This window comes from Caretta caretta, chromosome 2 (genome assembly GCF_965140235.1).
Source record: "Caretta caretta isolate rCarCar2 chromosome 2, rCarCar1.hap1, whole genome shotgun sequence".
NCBI lineage: Eukaryota > Metazoa > Chordata > Testudines > Cheloniidae > Caretta > Caretta caretta.
Window position 1 is genome coordinate 68159237 of NC_134207.1, and position 22086 is coordinate 68181322.

Consider the following 22086-nt stretch of genomic DNA (forward strand, 5'->3'; position numbering starts at 1 on the left):
GGAAATCAATGGGACTACTTGCAGAGTACAGAGTAAAGTATTACTCGTTGTGAGTTAGGGTATCAGCATGTGGCTTTTAGAATTCTAGAGTGTCATTTGAACCAATCAGCAGGCTAGGGAAAGCCTTGTGGAGCACGGATCAGCGTTCATGTCACACTACTCATCAGTACCAGGCCCAAGCCAGGGAAGCTAATGATCTAACCAGCGGACCAATTGGTGATGAATCCTGGTTAGGTGTGCACCTAAGGCATGTTGTGCAGATACACAAAGAAGAAGGGAAGCCTTTTCTCCTTTTGTTTTTGAAACTTCAGGTGAGTGATGCCCTCTTGCATGTGGTCCAGCCTGCTAAACCTGTGGGCTGTCCCCTGCCTCTGACCTTGGGTTTACTCCACCTTGGTTTTGTTCTGTAGTGATACTTTTCTGTGCTGTTAATTACAAAAATAGCATTGCTTGTTTGTTTGTCTTTTTGAAAGGAATGGTGCTGCTTGTTGCTTCATAAGCATAATTGGCTTTCATAGGCGCTATAGAGAAACACATTTAAAATTAGGGCTAATTTGTTTGGAAAAACAGCTGTCTTGGAGTTTCCTATTTTTAACAGCCGTAAGGGTTCTAGTTCTCGTAACATGAGCCAGTGTAATTATAGGCAAGTTATCCTGACATCAGTGCTAGTGAAAATAATGGAAAAGCTGATACAAGGATTCAAATAATAAAGAATTAAAGGAGGGGGGAAATAATCAATACTAGTCAACATGGTTTTACAAAAAATGGGTCTCCTTTCAAACAAACTTGATCTCATTCTTTGATAAGAAAGCAAGTTTGGTCAACAAAAGTAAATGAGTAGATGTTATATACTTAGACTTTGGTGAGCTCATTTGCACAACATTCTGATTTAAAAAAAATCATCACTATGAAACCTCAATAAACCGCCCATTGAATGCATGAAGAACTGGCTACCTGACAGATCTCAAAAAGAAGCTGGAGAATCGTCATTGAATGGCGGTGTTTACAGGGAACTCCACTAGGCCCAATGCTATTCAATAATTTTATCAATGATCTGGAAGTAAATATAACATCACTGCTGATCAAATTGTATGTGGATGACAGAGAGACTGGTGGAGTGGTAAATAATGACAGGTTAGTCATACAGAGTGATCTAGATTACTTGGTGAACTTGACCCATTAAAAATGCATTTTAATTCAATCAAATGCAAGGTCATACAGCTAGGAACAAAGAATGCAGACCATACCTACAGAATGGGGCACTGTATCCTGGAAAACAGTGACTCTGAAAAGGATGAAGGCATGACGGTGGGCAAGCACCTCAACATGAGCTCCCAGTGCTATGCTGTGCCCAAAAGGCCTAATCTGAGCCTTGGCTGTATAAACAGGGAAGTACTGAGTAGGAGTCGGGAGATGGTTTTTACCTCTCTACATGGCATTGGCGACCGTGATACTAGAATACTGCCTCCGGTTCTGGTGTCCACATTTTAGAAAGGATGTTGGAAAAATTGAAGAGGGTGCAGAAAAGAGCCACAAAAGCAATTTGCAGACTGGAGTGTGAGAGACTTTAATAGATCAATTTATTTAGCTTATCAAACAGAAGACGGAGAAATGGCTGGATATAAGTACCTTCATGGAGAGAAAGTATAGGGTACTAAAGGGCTCTTTAAACTAGCAGAGAAAGGCATAGCAAGAACCACTAGTTGGAAGCCGAAGACAGATAAATTCAAATTAGAAATTAGGCACAAATTTTTAACAGTGAGAGTGAATAACCACTGGAACAAACTACCAAAGGAAGTGGTGGATTCTTCGTCTCTTAATGTCCTCAAATGAAGCATGGGTGCCTTTCTGGAAGATAGGGTTTAGCCAAACACAATTATTGGGCTCAATACAGGGATAAGTGCATGCAATGTAATGGCCTGTGATATATGAGAGAGCAGACTAGATCTAATAGTCCCTTCTTGCCTTAAAAATGATGAATCTATGATTTAAAATAAAAGCGTCACATAATGTAGCTGAGAATTAGTCTCTGGACTTGGTGTTCTTCCATCCAAATTAATGCAAGCACTCAGAGTCCTACGCTGTTTCAGAGCAATGTCCTAAGAGTGGTCGAAATAGCCTAAAGAGACAACTTCAGTAGTGCTCCATCTGAAAAAACGGTACAGAAATGTTTTAGCCATGTTAGCCCTTAAAGAAAATGTGATGAGAGCCAAGGGATCACTTGGTGCCCTTCATTAGAACAAACAAACTAGAACACTAAATAATTTGTATCCTACAGTCTATTTGTTGTTCTGACAGGTGTTATCTGATTTACATTGCCGCAAATATAATTAAATGTCAAAACATCAGGGACTTTAGTGTCAATGAATTGAAGCGTGATACGATTTTTATGGAAGTTTGAGTGAAACTTAATATTAAAAAGAAAAAACTATTTCAATTAACACCTGTAAAAATTGGGGGGACGGGGGGAATCAGAGACTTTTTTGACCTCAAATTTCCAGTGACAACAAGGTGCATCGTGGTAAGTCATTCTCAAACAATCCCCAGAGCTAATGGTGTATTTTTCCTACTTCTCATGGGGAAAAGGTGGACAAAGCCAATGAGATTCTGGAAATGTTGGTTGAGCAGGCTATGTTTAATTGAGATAGTTACTATTCACTTTTTCTCTCTGGTTTCTCAATTCAGTCTCACTATTTAGTGCACTGAAAAGTAGAAATGAAGACTTTTAATTAAAATGAGTATTCTGAGGATCTTTCCTCCTTAAATGGCATTCTTGTGGCACCTAAAGACTGGCAGAACAATGTAACAGACTAATTGGTTTTCATCCTGCTTTTATACAAGTTTAATCATCACAAATTAAGTGTTACAGTTTAGAGAAGTTTGCTTTTAAATGTTAAACAGCACAATTCTCTTTTGCATTATTAAAATGATATTAGAGCAGGGCAGAAACAGGATTGTGATTTGACAACTGAGATAAAACAAATAGATGAATCTTGATGAGAGACTTCTCTCCTTATGTAAACTTAACCATATTAAGTACAGCTTCATTTTAATGCACCTGTATGTACATTATTTTCATTAGATATTCCTTCTTAAACTATTTACTTTCAGTAGACTTGTCTAAACCTTAGCATTATTTAAAGATTGCTTATTTAGGATTAATCTCTTCAGTTGTGTTGGTGGTGGTTTGAAATGTTGTCATAACTTTCACTTTATTTACATTCTGAATTAAATTGTCATAGAGGTCAGCGGTAATTGTGTACAAAATAGGCGTCACATAGCTACTCTTCAGCAGTATTCTCTTTAGTTACCTATATTCCTTCCTTATGAAAGGAGTACATTCTCTTTGATGTCACCCTTCATCATCTGACAACAAACAAGATACATCAAGTTTCCTTTTCAAAGTAGATGAGAGAGGATTTGACATGGAGGAGAAACAAACCTTCTATCCATCAGTTTGCAATATGTGCGTTAGCTCATGGAGCTAAATAACAAATCTTTCTTTGTTAAACTATCAACCCAAGAACTTACTTTTTGTTTCAATTATTCATTTGTCATAAATATATTGTTTAGTTTAATATTTGTAAGTGAAGGTAATGATGGTTAAGGGCACTGGATTGAATGCCCTGGTGACCCCTCTGCCATTATTTACCTACAGAACGGGTGTACCACACATAGTAACAGTGCAAAATTCTCCACACAGCCCTGCCTATGCTCCTCAACTCTGACAGGGAGAACCCACTCCTCAATGACAGGTTCATTCTCCACGCCTCCGTGAAATGGCCAATGAGTGTGCCAGTTGTGATGGTGTCTTTGACATCTGGCTGCACAGAACGAGATTGGGAACGCTAATACATTTAACAAGAGTGAGTGAATAGTTGTATGAAATCATCCTAAAATGGATTTCAACCAGTAACCAAATGGGTAAAATGCTGCATAACCCATTGCTACTCCCCCCAAGCCATCTCGTCCCCTGCTGGGGAAAAATAGAAGTGACTACCAGAAAATCCTGTTGCTCTTTGTTATTTCTTACCTGTCAGTATGTTCGTTATTGAAAGCATGTTCGGAATTTAATCACTTGTACAGACAAACAAGTTCTCAGCAATCCAGAACACTCTAAACATCATCTCACAGGAATTTTCTTCTGAGCTCATGCAAAGTTGTTGGAATACTTCCACTCTGGGTTCAGCATTTTGATTTAATAGCAAGAGCCATCAGTGCCAGCTCATTACTGACTCCCTTCATTTGGCAACATGAGGTAATTGCCATTTTTGTACAGGTGCCTGCATGGTCTGCTGCAGTTGATTAGAGGTAAAATTCTATCACTTACCAATTTGCACAAAGACTTCTAAACTCCATTAGTGGTGAAGAATTGCTTGGTTGCATTGGTTAACTTAGAAAGGAAATCTGGGATTGTATTGCAATTTTTAGGATTTAACTTTTTGTTTAAAGACCTACCCACAGTTAATGGACATAGGAAGTCTTTCACTGAAATTCCCCAATCAAATATGCTAAATCAGTTCAGAAACATTTTCCGAGATCACTGAGAACTTCTTGGGAAGCTAACTAATTCTGAAGCTAAAATGTCCAAAGTATAATATACAAGAATGCCAAAACGGTCAAGTGGAAAACTAGGGTTCAGTACTGCCCCATCCTGAGTATGTTCTGCCAGATGTGAAGTGCTCTTAACTGCTATTTAAGCCATACAACACCAAGGAGAGTTGAATGCATTTAGCACCTCACAGGATTAGGCCCTGTTACCTAACTGATAGTGTGTGAAATTAATGTTATTAGACCTCCATGATGGTCTTGAAGGTGAGATTTTGTTCTATTAGGAGACAACACTCTAATTTTCTTCAGAATGTAGCTGGTTTATAAGAATCGTATGCCAGTCCAGGTGTCTACTGGGACTCCCAAGGTAATCTGCTCTAAATTGAGCCTCCTCCTAATGTCAGAGTTCTAAACACCTAGCCAAGTAACCTCTTCAAATGATGGTTTTGCATGGACCACATTTTTGTCCAGCCCTTTCATTTGTGCGGAACGTACACTGCCAAAGGCACTAAGTGTATACCAAAAACAAAAGCCACCGTGAATATGAAGATGCAATAAGTAAATATAAAGAACCTAATAGAGAGAAATGTTCCCCTTGCCCATTTCAAAATGGAAGCAATTGCTTCTAAGTGTAAAGGATATATGGGGTGGGATTTAAAAGGCAGACTTAGGCATCTAACTTTAAAATTTACATTCTCTTGTGTAAAGAATGTTGAAGCATTTTATACAAAGTGGAACCACTTCAATAGGAAAGTGACCCACCCCAGAACTGCCAATAGTCCAGTGGTTAGGGCCCTCACCCAGGCTGTGGGAGAGCTGGATTCAAGTCCCTACTCCACATTAGGCAAGGACCTGAGGGATTTGAACCCAGGGCTCCCACAGCCTGGGTGAGTACTCTGGGTAAAATGGGAACTCTTCCTCCATGTTTTATTTCTTGTGAAAGGGCTGACCTGGCTTAGGCACCTAAGTCCAGAAGAGGGTTCATGGTTTTGAATCCTGAGGAGAGGGAGGCCACCTCCCTCTGGCCCAGAGATAGGCACCAACCTAAGTCCTTTTGAGGGGCAGGGTTTAAGCCCCATCTCTGTCCTTTGCATTTCCTACTGCCTAGCTTAGGCAGCTCCCAGTTAAGTGTGCTGTCTTCTGTGAATCCCTTTTTTTGTTGGTTTTTCTTTCTTTTTTTTTTTTTGCACCTAACTCTCCCCAGACGTTGTATGAGGAGCCTGGGTGCATAACTCAAGAGTTGCAAATTCCATTAGGCAGGAGGATACCTAAAAGTTAGGTGCTGCATCACTCAGCCTAAGTCCCCTTTGTGAATTTTACCTGCAGGGCAATTACTGCATATGACTGAGCCCATGGTGTGCAATCTAGAATGGACTGAAAATATTCCCTATACAGGTAGCCCTAGCTCACCTAGCTTCCTTGCAATAGACGTGGGTGTAATGGTGGGAGATGACAAATAACCTGGATGTGTTGCCTAACATACAGCGAGCCTGAGTATATTTTAGCTGCAAATTATTGGTGACCATAGTTTACAGAATTTTTCTTGGATTTGAGAGAGAGAGACATGTCTTGAGTAAACCTCCTACTACTTTAACTAAAATCTATAATTACGTACCTTTATTCTGCACATCACCTCTGTTTACAGCCAAAGTGCTTTGCTGCCTCTCTTAAGACTGATCAGCTGCATTTCTTCCATTAAAATTATTAATATGAAAAATTGATGTTTTTCCTTTCTTGTGCCTGAATAACATGAGAACATTGTTGTCAACTCCATGGAAATAAAACTGAATATCCATGAGACTACTGATGGCTTTCTGAGGCGTAGTTCTTTTGTTAGCATAAACAGTTGCTTTGACAGGTGGTCATTAAAATTTTCAGATTGATAGCTGCTATGACCTATTTTTTAACATGTTTATGTGGTTGATTTGGAAACTTACAGAAAGTGTACTTGAGACTTTTTCTTCTCTTCAAATCAAGCATGAAGAGTCAACAATGACAGAATTAGCAAAGCTGCCAAACCAAATATGGAATGGAGACAAGGTAAAACTTTGGAAAATATGTAAATGTCTATTCAAGTACTAAGTACCATGATTTTATTTCCGTATGTATTTGGATGGACCCAGAACATTCGAATGGATTTCAAATTAGACAATACAAATTTGCCCATCTCTACTAAACCCTGTGAAATATAGCGTTCCCATAAACTTTGAAGGCTATCTCTTTGGAAAAGGCTTACACAACTTTAATTTAGATTCGTTTTAATGGTAGCTTAGAGTCTGCAAATTAACCCACATGGGTTGTACATACAGTAAATGGATGTCCTTGAAAACTCTGGTTTTGCCACCACTTTCAAATTGAGGGGCCTAAAATATATTTGGGGACCAAATAAGTGGCTTGGTTTTCAAAGGTGCTCCCTCTGAGCTTTGCAATGTAAAATGTTAACTGGCAGCTCTAATGCAAAACACAGGGAATAAGGCACTGATCCTGCAAACCCTTACTCACAGCTTTAGCTTTAAGCACACGAATAGTCCCACTGAAACCAGATAATAGCAGGAGCTTGAGATAATGAAGAAAAGTTGGAGTCCTGCAAAGGTTAGCCTTGAAATGTCTGCACTACGGGGGTTACAGCTGCAGCATGGCAGCTATGCTGCTGTAGAGACATAGTGTCAATGCTTCCTACAGCGATGGAAGGGGTTTTTCCATCACTGCAGGTAATTCACTTCCCCAAGCAGCGCTGGATATGTCAGTGAAAGAATTTCTCCATCAATTTAGCTGCATCTACACGAAGGGTTAGGCAGCTTCACTACGCTGCTCAGGGGTGTGAATTTTTCACACCTGAGTGACATAGCTAGTTCAACCTAAATGTTAAGTGTAGAATAGGGCCTAGCTACCTGAAACAGACCCTCAGCTGCCCCCATTATGCTTTAGAGGGGAATGGAGAGTGAGTTCAAGAAAACCAGGGGATAAGTTCACAGAATGAAGGACAGCATAGCAGAAAGGGCAGTGATGAGGGAGAGAATGATATAAACAAGTCAATTCAGAGGGGAAATAGATAGGAGGATGGGGCTGAGTAGGGAAGTCATGATAGGTGAGTGGGGTGATGCTTAAACAATACATCCTACTTCACAGAGGAGCTGTGATGGTTGAATAAATTGTATATAGTGCTTTGAGACCCTTGGACAGAATCAGCTGTAGAAGAGCCAAGTAAAACCTAAGACAAAATTGATTTAATTAGCAAAAAAAAATCAAAGTTCTTTCATGTAATCATACCAGATTTGAGTTGCTGGTATTAATGGAAGCAGCATGGTTGCCCCCTCATGTCAGCAACATCTGCCTTCAATTATAAATATTTATGCTATAATAAGTATATCGTCATTTTAATGTAATATTCATCTACATAGAATCATGGAAATGAGTTATGGAAAAAGCCTACCTTGTCTGTCCTTAACCCAACAGAAGACTTTTCTCTGAACTGCTATTAAGATTAAACAGAGGGGATATCACTTCTTCCTTGGGGAACAGTTTAATCTGGTCATTACTTTTTTAGGATTTTCATTTCCTGATGTGCACATCAATGTTTTCTTTTTAATCCAGACTTGTACCATTATCTCCCTCTCTTTTGTCTCGTAGAAGGTATCTATCTTGTCTCTATTTACCTTATCTATTATAAACCATTTATAAATCACTATCTGTAATGAAATTAAATGTTACATAATTAACTAAAAAATCAGTAGCATAAAAATTTTGATCCTTCAAAACATGATTAACACGTTATTATGCAATACATAGACAAAGAGGAGTAAGACTCTGGTGTAAATCAATGTAACACCTTTGGAGTTATATGGAGTCACACCAGCTGATGTGCTGGCCCCACATTTCTAATGCATACCATTTTGCACTTACTTTTCAAAATCTTGTACATCAATTAATATTGTGTTTCATCATGGGAATCAGTGTTGGGCTTTAGATTCTAGAATGAATTTAGATTTTAGGTAGAGATTAGATGAGTTTAGATTTTCCAGCTGAAATATTGTTCTGAAAATGCAGGTAAAGGTGGGGTGCTGAAATAATACGCTTCATTTGATATAACGTGCTTAACCCTTAATGTGTCACTTCAGTAAATGATGAGTTAATTGCTGGCATTTATAGTTCATTCAAACAGTTCAGATGAACAGTATTACTCATGAACGACTTGTGACTCTATTTCCTCTGTCTTGAAGTAGAAGAAATAAAAAGGAAGAGTAACAAAGTCTAAACATGATCAAGGATATTAAGGCCTTAGTTTCTTTTCTCAAATGTAATTTGCTTCTGTTTTAGACTGATGTTACAGAAGCACTGATTCAAGGAGGTAACAATTATTTAATGCTTAGATTACTGTATTTTATTTAATTTTCACCCTCACCTTTTGTACGTTCCAATTTATAACTTAACTAAGTGCACAAATATACACTAATGACCATTTTAATGAAAGTAAGGAGTTTCTGTTCACCAAAGAAAGAAAATGTATGTTTAAAGGTGAGATTCCATTTTAAAATCATTCCCCTGGACCGGAATATTGTGTAGCCACATATAACTTGTGAACGTACCATGGTTTGGAGACCTCTGCAAAAGCTAAATATGGAAAGGGAGTTACACACTGTGTTGCATTAACTCTGAATGTCAAATTCCTCTCTTTTTTTGTTCAAGAACTAAAGCTCCCAGGACAGCCCTTACCCTGCAGACACATGCAACTGCTTACTTTATGCATAGTGTTACAAACTTGGAGCAATTCCAAGTTGCATTCGAGAGCAGGTGGATTTTAACCATTTATTGAAAACTACAATAGAATCCAAATGAGTGATCCCAGGCTACAGTACAGCAAGTGAAGTAAGCAATCGCACTCCCTGCTGGGTTGTCCCGTGAGGCATACCAGTTGTGGGCAGATGAACCTTCCTCTCTGTTCAGAGGCCGTCACCTCTCCACATGGAGAAGCTCTGAACACCCCCCTGGTACATCAAGTTATACATGCACTTTGTGATGGTCACGTCACATACACAGCATTTCCAGATATGCCCAACGACAGCATTCCCTGCTGCTGAGCCCAAACATGTATGACCACATTAAACAAAATGCATGCTAAAACAGTGATAAAATACACCATAAAACAAGAAGGGCAAAGGTGCCTAACCCTGGGGACACAGTAGCATCTAAGCGTGTGGCCTGTCTGGGGATTCTCCAGTCCCCTAACAATAGGCCCATTGCAGTTGATGGAACTATGCACATGCATAAAGTTAAACATATGTATAAATTTTTACAGGATTGGGATGCAATGCTTAATTTCAATAAATTTTGAATGTATATATAGACATAATTATGAGCAAAGGGATGTGCTTTGTTTGATCTTTATAGTCTTCATATTTAATTTGGTACTTTTATTACTTTCTCAGTATACAGTGAAGTAAAACCTCATTAATTCTTACTTGGTCAGTCCACTAACCTAATAAATCTTACCATAAAAGCTAAAAAAAAAATACACGCCCTCGTGTTATCAACCTATATCTCTGAAAAGATTGCATAGCAAATATTTGTGATGTCTTATACTACAGTTTCCTTTCTTTTACAAAACATGCAACAGTCCAATTACTCGTACATTAAGGAGTATTCTCATAATTAAAGCTAACCCGCACATCAAAATAAATGAACAAAGAACATCTTAACAGGCATTATCCTGGCTTTTTTTTATCCATTTACTAACTTGCAAAGTTGGATACTCCACAATGGCTCTCCCAGTCATCAGTGTGAATTAGCATTCTTCTGTATAATTGTTGTATGCAAGCCTCTGGAGGCAAAAGTAATAATTATATGCTCCCATGGATGTAACCAAAGCGATAACTGCATGGAGAAAAAAAGCTCTGATGCTGAACTTGCACTGGTGTGAATTAGGAGTCGCTCTGCTGAAGTCACTAGTGTTACATCAGTGTAAGATATTCAAAATGGACCAAAAGCCATAGCCATGTAGTTCAAAAGCAATGAGCGGAATCTCCTGTGAATTGTGTTTTTATTAAAAAGGCTTGGTAATCTTGTTCTGTGAATCAAATGGCTCATGTTGTATATATTAAAAGGGGGAAGAGAAAGACCCACCACAATTACAGCTTTCTATAACCCAGAAAGGAAAGGGATCATGAGTCTGTTAAGGATGTGGTTATTGCCACTTTATTTTACATGGAAGACACTTGAATAATACAGCGATGAGCAGAAGAACCAACCACTACGAGGGATGGGTAGATTTTCATCATGTAAATATCGCTCAAATTTACCCTGCATTGAACAGAAATACTAAAATATTGTTAAAGTTGAAAAATATAATGGGCCTGATTCTCCTCATATAATAGTTTCCTATCAATACAACTCCAACGTCTTCAGTGGAATTAAATAGACTATAAATTCTTTGGGGTATGGACCATCAGTTTCTGGGCACTGATTGGATACATGTTAATAACACTACAACTTCCAGTTTATACTGGACACGGCAGGTTGCCAAGGCGCCAGGCAGCTAAGCTGGCAGGAAACCAGGCAGGTTTCCAGTGGAAGCCTGTCTGGCAGGCAGGGTTCTGTTGGTACTTCATCAAAATGAAACCGTCTCTGCAAAACATTTTGATTTAGCCAAATTTAAAAAATTTCAATGGAAAAATGTTTTGTCGGAATTTTTCTGACCAGCTCTAGTTTTGAGCTTTACAGCCCTTATTTATGTAGACACTTTCAAAATGATTTTGTTGTCTTAATAGAAATATGTGGGTGATTCCCTGGTGACCAAAGTCATACCTCCTAATTCCCATAGATGTTAGCCACTCTACTGACGACTGTGAATTATGCCAGCTGGAATGATCCCCTAGGGACCACTCTACCAGCTGAGAATCAGCTGTCATGCTGTGCATTCCAGCCCTGCTCCCTCCCACTCAATATGGGTTTAAACAGATGGAGGAGCCAGTGGCCTAAAGCTCAAACTGATAATCAGGCCCAGTTGTGTAGGAAATGAAGCACCTGGTTGACAGCATGCAGCAACACTTCACAAAAGTTTAGGCTGGAAATGAACAATTAGCAATGTTATGGTGGCCCACCTTTACCCTGCAGGGTCTCCTGCCTCATGAAATCCTCTCAACTTTCTCTTTTATTGATTTTTAGTGATATTTAAATCAGTATCCAGGCAATTCAAATGCCAAATTCTTTTTGCAGCCTCTTTTAGTTGAGGGATTTACTGGCATGATAAATGGATTCATTAATATTTATTTTTGCCATCTTTCTAATACATACCTTGCCTTTTTCCAAAAGTAAAATGATGTTAAATAAATCAGAAGACAAACACTTTTTAAGACTTCAGGAGTCATTCTGCCAGCACTAAATCACACTGTATCTGATTCTAGCGCAGAGTGTGAAGCAGCCAGAAAACAAATATTCTTGAAACATAGCTTACTTTAATAATAAATAATAATAATAATAATAATAATAATAATAATAATAATAAACAAGATACATAGACAAATGAGTCATTTTATTTATTAGCGTGGTAGAGCAATGGCGCTGTGTAGTCTCGTTCCTAACACTGAAACTTTATAGCACTATATTGACAAGACAAAACCTCATTACAGTAAATGGTTAATTTTTAACTCTCTTCACAACTCCCATCACAACTCTTCATAAGCGTTACCAGACACAAAAACATGAGTGACATAATAAAGTCAATTAGGAGAACCCTCTCTGAAAGGGCAGGAGACACAGCCTCTGGCAATGACCAACACTGCTTCCTTTAGAGGAAGGTGAAAAATCTACCTAATGCATCTGGTAACAAAGAGTAGAGCAGAGGAAACTCTGTAGATGGGATGTTTTATAACACAGAATAGCATTAGTTCATAAAATTGTCAACCTTATGCTTCTCTCAATTCTGCCTCAATCTAGACTCAAATTTATCTCCTTACCTCACAAGCTTTAAGTTATTTCACTTACTTTATGGTACTGACCTCCTTTGTGAAGTGTTTTGAGATCTACTGATGACAAATGCTAGATAAGAGATAGGTAGGCATTATTATTTTTTATTACTGTGAATGGGAGAGGAGTGGTCCATGAGGCAATCTCTCTAATAAGATGTCTTCTGCTATGAAAACCTCTTACCTCATCATTCATCCTTCCCTTACCCCATATTGCCATGCTGTCCCCAACCCTCACTCCTCATTTGCTTCTCCCTATCGCTCAAAGACTCCTCATCCCTATGTACATAAATGTGGCCCATGATCTAAACCTGAATCCAGGCCCAAACTATAGCTATGTCCAATCTAACGAAAATATTATCAACAATTATTTGCACAAAAGGTAATAAGGGCTCAGGTGGCTGGAGCTGCTTGTTAGACTCTGGAGTGTTCAATAATGCAGGAGGGAAAAGGAAATTATTTTCAAAGATAAAAAAGTAGCTTTAAAGAGAATTGTAGTCCTCGCTCTTGAGTGGGGAGGGAGGCCACTCTGCCTCACTACAGGCAGACAGCAGGTAACAGTCTATAGGGGAAACTCCAGCCCTCTGGGTGGGGCCAAGCCACAAACAGTCTTTAGCCTGAAGCCGCCTGGCTGGGGCAGACAGCAACAGTCTAGGGAGGAGGAACTCTGGCCCTCTGGGTGGGGCAGAGCCATGAGCAGTCTTTAGCCCACAGCCACCTGACTGGGGCAAACAGTAATTAACAGTGTATAGGGGAGTTCTGGCCCTCTGGGCTGGACAGAGCACAAACAGTCTTTAGCCCATGACCACCTGGCTGATAGTGAGCCGATAACACAGCCCAGCCAAAAAGAGGGGTTTGGCTGCCACCCCAGGGTGGGGTCAGTAGCAGGGGGCAGGGAGACATAGGCCCACCCTATTCCACTGAGTCCCAGCCCAGGGCCCTAATAGTGGTGGATAGGTCTGCAGTGATACTCCCAAAACATGCTGATTCACTCTCCAGCAGCAGAACCAGACTAAAGTCTCATTCCCCTGGGCTACTTCTTACCACAATCTGGATATAGGGCCCCGTAGTCTGATGGTTCTCTGTCTCCTTGGGGTACTCAGCTGCTGACAGTCCCCAGAGCTCTTTGGGGCATTTGTCTGACGGCGGTCCTGGCAGCTCCTCAGGATACTCGTCTATCTCCTCCAAAAGCAGGGCATGCTGTCACTCACGGGCTAGTCTGGGATCCTGCAAAGATCACCGCTCCCTGGAAGAGACATCTGCTCCCTCCGGTGGTCCAGCCCCAACTGAGCCCCAGAGCTCTGCTTTTATACTTCCTGTCCCAACCCGGGACTTCCAGTGCCGGAGGTGTGGAGGATTCGGCTCTGCCCAGCACAGGAGTGTAGTGGTCCATCACAGTCCAGTTCGGAGGGAGCCATTCTGCCTCACTACAAGAATGAATGTGAAACTATCACCTGGGCTGGGGTAAAGGTCGGAATCCACCTTCTAGGTCTTTATATAAAAATGTAAGAAAAGAGAGGCGCCAGGCAGTGGCGAAAGACATTATAATCAAACACAGATGAAATGGAAAAGCTTGACTCACTGAAGGCAAGGAATAAGGGGAATGTGCCGATGATGACTAATGGTAGTATATATATTTCATCTTCAAAGAACCTTATTCTCTACTCACCCCACACCACTGGACATTTCCTTAGTTTCCTCTCGTAATGCCTTCTTTCTCATATGCCCGGAGCTCCCTCTTTGATCTGGTCTGTCAAGCCTCTAGCCTTCCTCTTTTAAATCTCTCTTGAAAACACACTGTTTAAAGAGAAACAGAAATCTGAAGCCACCCCCTTTGCCAACTGAAAATTATGAGCAATCAAAAAAATTAAATTGTGGAACGAATACGACGTGTACTTAATGTTTCCATTTAATCACTTTGTCTTGTGTTACTCACCTTTCCTGCCCCAACCCTTGGGTGCATGAATCTACCTAGACTGGGGATTTGCAGAAACTACAGTCATGGATGTAGTTGCACCAATGGAAGTTCTAATGGAAACTGGCAAATCTACTATTTTCACGTGTGGAACTTAGTCCAGTTTGAAACCAGGGTAAACTCTGCCAGTGCAAACAGCAGCTTTATCTGTCTATGCTAGGAATTGCACAGCTACAGCTACAGCCCTGTCTGTGATCGAGGCAAATCCCCAGTCTAAACAGGGACTTAAACTGTATTTTCTAGGACAGGAATACTGGGTCAGATTATGGCCCCTCCATGCCAATCCAGTGGTCCATGGAAATTTCCCCAATGCAGAGGCAGAATAGGGCCAGTGTAAATGTCCCTACATTGCCCCACCTCATAGCCCCCATGTAGGGACAGAGGGAGCATGTTGGAGCAGCAGTGGGGACTGTAACCAGAGTGCTGTCTACTGTGGCAATTCTAGGCTGCAAAGCAGCCCTTAGCCAACTGTGTAAGGCTACTGTAAATTCAATTAGTCCCTGGAGATGCTCTAATTTATGATAGGGGATGAACTATCTCCTGAGCAGCCCAGAATCTGGGACGTGCAGAAGCAGCTTAAAACCACCTTTGCCGTCCCCCATTCCAACTCCTCCTGAGAGGTGTAGCAAAAAGTCTGTCCCTTTGTTGCCCTGACTGCCTATGATGCTTTAGATGTCTCGTTGGCATCCCACACAGTTCTTAATTATACAAGAGAAATTAGTTCTGAACGTTGTAATATCATGTGAAAGCAACATCTCCCAACAGGGCAATAAAATACTAGAAACAAGAACATGAGAATTCTGGGAATGGGGGAAGGTAGGTCAGAAGCTCAGTTGTATATGAACACATTCTGAGCCAGGCTGGGAAAGTAACCCAAACTGACATTTTAGCTTCACTGTTTAGGATGTTTTTAACATGCTTAAAATGGTTATTTTCTCAGACAAAATCTTACTCTTAATTTTCTACTAATCTTTCTACTTCTGCATTATATACACCATAATCCCCCTTATAACACATGCATTCCAATTCTCACCCCCTTCCACCCCCCACCCCCGAATTATGACATTTTATTTCATGGATACATTTTCTCAAGTTAAAATATGAAAATAAATCACTCCACTCATGTATGAAATAATAATTAATGTCCCTGGATTCAAAATCAAAATGTAATATGATAGCAGGACTTAACCTACTGCAAATGTTTTCTGTCATGCCCTCTAATTAAATGAACTACATTATGCTGTTATAGTTAATATGTACTTACTGTAAAGTATTCTACATGTTCCATTCAGTTCAGTCCTTATCTCCAAACTCGTGTGTGTGTTTGTGTGTGTGTCTGTGCGCACACGCTCTCCGTAGTTCAGTTTGAAGTTCTCTTTGTCTTAAATTCCCATTTTTTAAATTCTTTTGTAACTCAATTACAGGTAAACCAGTGCAATTATAAGTGCATGTTTGTTATACATAGGGGCAATCAGTACATGCAATACTCTGTCTATTTTACATGGATACAAGATCAGAGAATGGAATGAGGCATTCTTTCCCCTTTAGCAGCATGTTTCATCTGATTAGTCTTCATAATCTACAAAACATTATAATCTACAACGAGAAAGGAAAAAGAGTCATTTTGTTAAATATTTCCATATTGGTAACTGTCTTCAAACTTCCCTTTGCTATCTCTTTGCTGTAATTCATTGTTTATTAAGGAAGTCCGCTCACTAGATATGGGTAGAACTGCAGTAGTCCAATTGTCTCAATATACATTTCTTTTAAATAACTGATAAACATTTCCATATCATTGTACCACTCTTATTTCATTTCTTTCCTAGTAGGTGCTCCATTATAGCCTGAGGAATATATATATGTCGCCTATTATGGTGCATATTTTAGTCCAGTAAAAGTGGATCTTGTGACACTGCCATATAGAATGTATAAACTATGACGGTTCTGTGTTACATTTCTTACCTACATTGGATGTAATTTTACTAAAGATATTAAAAAGATGTGGAGAAATATATATCCTATGTGTCTGGGAGAGAGATTAAGTGTTTTATAGCAAACAGTAGAGTCCTTTATCAAAATGAACATCCTTCCTCAGCATTTGTATAAATACAGATGTTCCATAAAAACTGAACCCTGTGTTCTTTATCAAATTAAATAGAACCAGACAATTCAGAGGATATAAAAAAATGACTCAGCTTCATGCTCGTCCTTTGCACAGAGGTGAAATAAATCGCATAAAGTGCTGTTTCTAGTTCCTTACTTCCCATTTTGATCCCATCGTTAAGGTTTTCTGCTCTAGCAAGGGCTCCTGGGAGTCTATCACCATGTTGATTTTATTTTTTCCTAAATCTACCTCCATTTAATTGTGGCTCAGCTATTCTGTAGAATGTAGAGATATTTAGAATGATGGAGATGAGAGGTTTCAGAGAGGAAGGCTGGGTTTTTGGCTAATGTACTGACTTGGAACTTGGGAGAAGTAGGTTCAATTCCTATCTTTGCTGGTAACTTTCTGCATGACTTTGGACATGTCATTCAAACTGTCTCCCTTAGTTCCCCATCTGTAATATAAGGATTCTCTCTGTCCCTGGTCCTCCACACCGTTGTCTGTCCTGTTTTGATTGTCTCTGTCTTTGGGGCAGAGATGGTGTCTTACTATGTGTTTGGACAGGCCCTGGCATAATGGGATCCTGATCTTGATTGGAGCTTCTAAGCATTGCTTAATACAAACAATATTTGTTTTTCTCTAGTATATTTAGATGGTAACTAGAGTGCATGCTCTATTTTGGATTAAATAAACTGAAAGAACTGCAGTTTTTATCCGCCCAGGACACTGTTATTACCAAGTTAACAATGAGCAACAAGGTATTGTTATTACTATATTGAAAAGCATCCTCCCTCCTCTTACACCTGTCTTCGTATCTCTGCTTCTTATCCCTGATGCTTCTTAGGACAGATCAGCCCCCATTCCCACAATGAGTAATTTTTTATGTTATATTTATTCTGTGTGCTCCCTTTCCTCCATCCCTGTTGTTAAGGTCTCTCTGCAAAGAGTATCTCTCCCAAAGCTGAACTAAAGCTAGACATCACTGGGCTCTCTCCTGCTGTAATTCAACCTGAAGGAAAGGGAACTCTTCATTTAGATGAAATTACACCTTCTCTGTGAGCATTAGGCTCTTTCAGCAGTGAACAGCAGAAGGTGGGGAGAAGTGAGGGCATGTGGGGTAAGAAGATGTGGATGGGTTGAATATCTGAGGTGACTGTTATGGGCATGTCGATGTGGGGTTATGAAGGCAATAGCCAGTCAGAGCACAGGAATTATGTACTGTACCCAGGGCTTAAATTCTAATAGATTACTTCCTGGAGCCCCCCATGTCCCCCTCATTCGGGGTGCCAGGCTTCAGCTGCAGTGGGAGGTCTTAGGGCTTTAGCCCCATGGAGGGTGGGGGTGTGCCAGGGTTTGGGGCTCCTGCCACACGGGAGGCTCTGAGGCTCAGGGCTTCTGCCCCGTGGGAGGCGCCGCGGCTCAGGTCTTCAGCCCCCATGGGTCATGCCGAAACTTGGGTCTTCAACCCCATGGGGCGTGCCTGTGGACCCCCTGAAACTGGCTTACACTCCCCAGAAGGGGTTTGAAAATATTTACTGGCACTCTGCTCCCAACAGCTCCAGCTGAATTTAAGCCCTGCCAGTTCCATGACTGCGAAATAATCACAGAGGCATTATGCAGCCCAATGCCTCCCCCTTTCCCCCCCACACACACACATACAAACACTCAGACACACTATCAGCATGCAAGGATCAGCATATCTGATAAATGACTGTACAGTGAGTCAGTAATTATACAGCATCCCTGGGCCCTGACTGGCTGAGACAATTGCATTGCATTGCAGTTGCAATTAAAATTTCATTGTGTTTAAGAGCTGTAAGCTAATGTTCTAGTTACTTTATTCATACACTGTTGTTCTGATACTCCCTCAAGCCCTGGGAACTGAACATTCCCCTCTTTCCTGCTTTTATACCTCTACAGAAGGCTCTGCTTGTAAGACTTCCCATGCAGTGGAGGAGGGACTGAATGTGGCACCTGCAGCCAGTCAGTGCCTTACCATGTACCTTACCACATCAGAGGGAGTCAGAGTGGCATGAGACATTTCATTCTCCTGAGCAGACTGCATACCATCCATGTAGTATCCCTGCTAACACAGTAGTGTGGGAACTAACTCAGTACTCCAAACTCAGATCCCTCACATGTCAACATAAATAAAATTAGGGACCATTGTGATGCATTTTAACCATCTTCCTTTTCTCAAGAGGATTAATTCCCAAAGCTGTTTGGTATTACTCTATAAATATGGGCCCTTGATTCTCTTCTCACTTAGTGGTTTTACATTAGTGCAACTACATTGGTTTTAATGGCTCCTTCTTTAGCATAGAAATCCATTTGGGGCTCTTTGTCCAGCCACTTCACTTTAGTCTATGATCCCAATCTCTGATCCCAGGAGTAATAGTTGTCACAAAGACTCTCATCTCATGCACACCAGCACCATTAGATTTCAGGTAGGGAGTGCTAGGAAGGTGGACCTGCTCCTATATCAGCTGATACAGACACCATCCCAAATGGGCTGTCTAGGGATATAGCCATCCCCCTGCAATGGCTAGTAGCTGCAGTATGTACAAGCTGGAGCTTTCTTTGCTCCTTTGAGAAGGAAAAGCAGAGAACACCTTACCTATGCCCTCTGGATTATGCCCTGGTCAGCAAGGATGGACCAAGAGAGGATCCAGGCCAGCGTCCCTCTTTTCTCTCTTCAGTCTGGATGGAGCAGGATTTGGCTTGGGGTGTTTTTCTAATTTTGAGGCAAGTTCATCTGTGAGAATGGATAGAATTTCTCAGATTTTAACGAAAAATGACAGTTATTTTTGTTCTTCCTCCTGCTTTTCTTACCATGTGAAAGAAGCTGTATCTTGATTAACTAATAGGGAAAACTTGCCTTAAACTTCAGTCCACAGCTGTTCAACCCTCTTCTCTAAAACACCTAATTTGCTGCAGCATTTAAAGAAGAAGCAGCATTCTGAGTGTTCTAGTAATAGCAGCGGGATTTCTTAGCTACATTTTCTTGTATGTCCTTAGAAGATAATGTTAGAATGTTTGACGAGCATATACTTTAGGAGTTATTTTGGAAAAGTTCTATGGCCTGTGTTATACAGGAGGTCAGACTAGATGATCCCAATGGCCCCCTCTGGCCTTGGAATGTATGAATCTTAGTGTGACTAACTTTTAAAAGGTGACTGCTGTATATTTCATAGCCACGTTTTGACTTAAAATGTTTTTCCCCCAAAGACAATATATCAACAAAACCAAACAATGAAAACAAAAGTAATTCAGCACTTTTAACAAAGGACTTATTGGCGCTTACGTAAGGCAGCTGTGGCATGCTTTTTTAAAAAACTGCAATAATTTCAATGTGTCATTTATACAAAGAGATGTGAGGTGTAATTGCTGTTGCTTTGTTACAATAATAATTGCTATTAACATACAAAACCTTTCGTTTCCATGGGGGGTGGAGTGGGGAGGAAAAGGAATTATGGACATGAGAGATTTTTCTGACTTTCTTCAAAAGCTTAAATTCAGAACATTCCACAGCTGGTGCAGAGCAAGAGATGGGATAAGGACAAGATCCATTTTCCACTGATGTTTAGTGTCTTGTGTTTGGAGCCCACATCGTATTAACGAAAAGCGTCCAACAACTGATCCAAACTCATGCAGCCTCCTGCCTATGGCAGTGTCTTCAGACTTCATAGGTAGTGGCAGTTTCATAAAGCTGTGTGATGTGTGAAGCCAAATTAATTGTGAATACAGCTCTGGTCCAATATGTTTAATATGGTAGAAGATAAAGCAGAATTAGAGGGAAATCTGTACATTCACACTTTATGATATGCCTTGATAAACTGAAAATCTCACTCCTGGGTTCCAGTAGAAATTGATAGTTTTAATACCCCACACACTACAGATCAGGGGTAGGCAACCTATGGCACGCGTGCCGAAGGCTGCAAGCGAGCTGATTTTCAGTGACACTCACGCTGCCTGGGTCCTGGCCACCGGTCCGGGGGGGCTCTGCATTTTAATTTAATTTTAAATGAAGCTTCTTAACATTTTAAAAACCTTATTTACTTTACATACAACAATAGTTTAGCTATATATTATAAACTTACAGAAACAGACCTTCTAAAAACGTTAACATGTATTACTAGCACGCGAAACCTTAAATTAGAGTGAATAAATGAAGACTCGACACACCACTTATGAAAGGTTGCCAACCCCTGCGACAGATCATAGTCATTCTTTGTGAATAGAAACTTTAAAGCAACATATCCATTTCCGTTCTTTTAATTCCTATGAGAACCCACTTGTGTTTTCACATGCAATCAGGAGAGGTCTTGGGAAGCGATAGTACCTGTCCTGAACTTTACGGGACCAGAATATACTGTAAAACCTTCCTGAAGCAACTCAGTCTGTGAGGTGTGGTCAGTTTTAGATTGTACCTTACTCCTGAGGTCTGAAATGTTATCATGGTTTTTGGGTCCATAGGCAAAATATCCATCAGTTAGAGAAGAAAAATCAGTCAAATAGGGAGACATGCAACTTGAAAGCTTGGGTAGCTTTCCTTATAATCACAGTTTACCCAGGGACCAAGCTAGGTCTAGGAGAGAGTGGTTTCTGGGTCTTTCAAGTGTTGCCATGAGGTTTATAACACTCATATAACAGAGGAATATGTTAAACCTTGACTACCAGATTCTGGGGCTGGACCTGGGTGGATCATTTGATAATTGCCCTATTCTGGTCATTCTCTCTGAAGCATCTGGCACTGGCCACTGTCGGCCTGACCCAGTATGGCCAATCTTATGAACCCCATTGGGGGTGTGTGAGCATTGGGCTCATTTTCACATGGCCAGTGTGCACAAAAGCTTAAAGCGCAGACCCTTCTCACAAGCCTGGCTGCTCCTCCAGCCTTTGCAGGAGCTGGGCGCCCTCTAGCGAGCAAACCTCACCTAGAGGTGTGGGCAACAGCGGGGATGGATCACTTGGTGATTACCTGTTTTTTTCATTCCCTGTGGGGCACCTGGCATTTGCCAATGTGGGAAGACAGGATACTGGGCTAGATGGACCTTTGGTCTGACCCAGTAGGGTTGTTCTTATGTTCTTATGTAGAGCAAACAAGTGAGAAAGATGGGAAGAACCAAAGAGGCAGTTGAACCACTGGTGGGATAAAATCTCTTTCCCTCCCCCTGTCTTTAGTGACCCGGATCTCCTTGACCCTGCGGCTTTGTCCTTTGGAGCCTTTTCTTCTTTCCAGTGGGGTTTGATGGAGTTTTACACACTGGCTTCCCTTCCCCAGCTTTGGGGGTGAGAGATTCGCAGCTGGGGTGGAATGGTCTAGCCCTGCCAGATATTAAGGAAGATCAAGGGGAGCGGACCAGTGGGCGGGGGGTTCAGCCCCCAGTGCGCTCTGTGCCGCAGTTTCCCTAACCCCTAGTGCTGTCACCTAGAGAAACGTGGTTAGCCAGTGGGGCAGGGCTCTCCCCGGCTCTGCTACTTCAGCAAGGCTG

The 22086-nt window shown here is 40.8% G+C and overlaps 1 long non-coding RNA gene across 1 annotated transcript; it reads right to left on the reverse strand.

Moving 5' to 3' along the window:
• Positions 1-12073: 12073 nt before the first annotated feature.
• On the reverse strand, positions 12074-19420 carry LOC125632475 (uncharacterized). The gene is made up of 4 exons (XR_007355322.2): positions 19209-19420; positions 15752-16083; positions 14182-14309; positions 12074-13939 (listed from the first exon to the last, which is right to left on the reverse strand). It is a non-coding gene; the product is annotated as an uncharacterized LOC125632475 (long non-coding RNA).
• Between the last annotated feature and the right edge of the window lie 2666 nt (positions 19421-22086).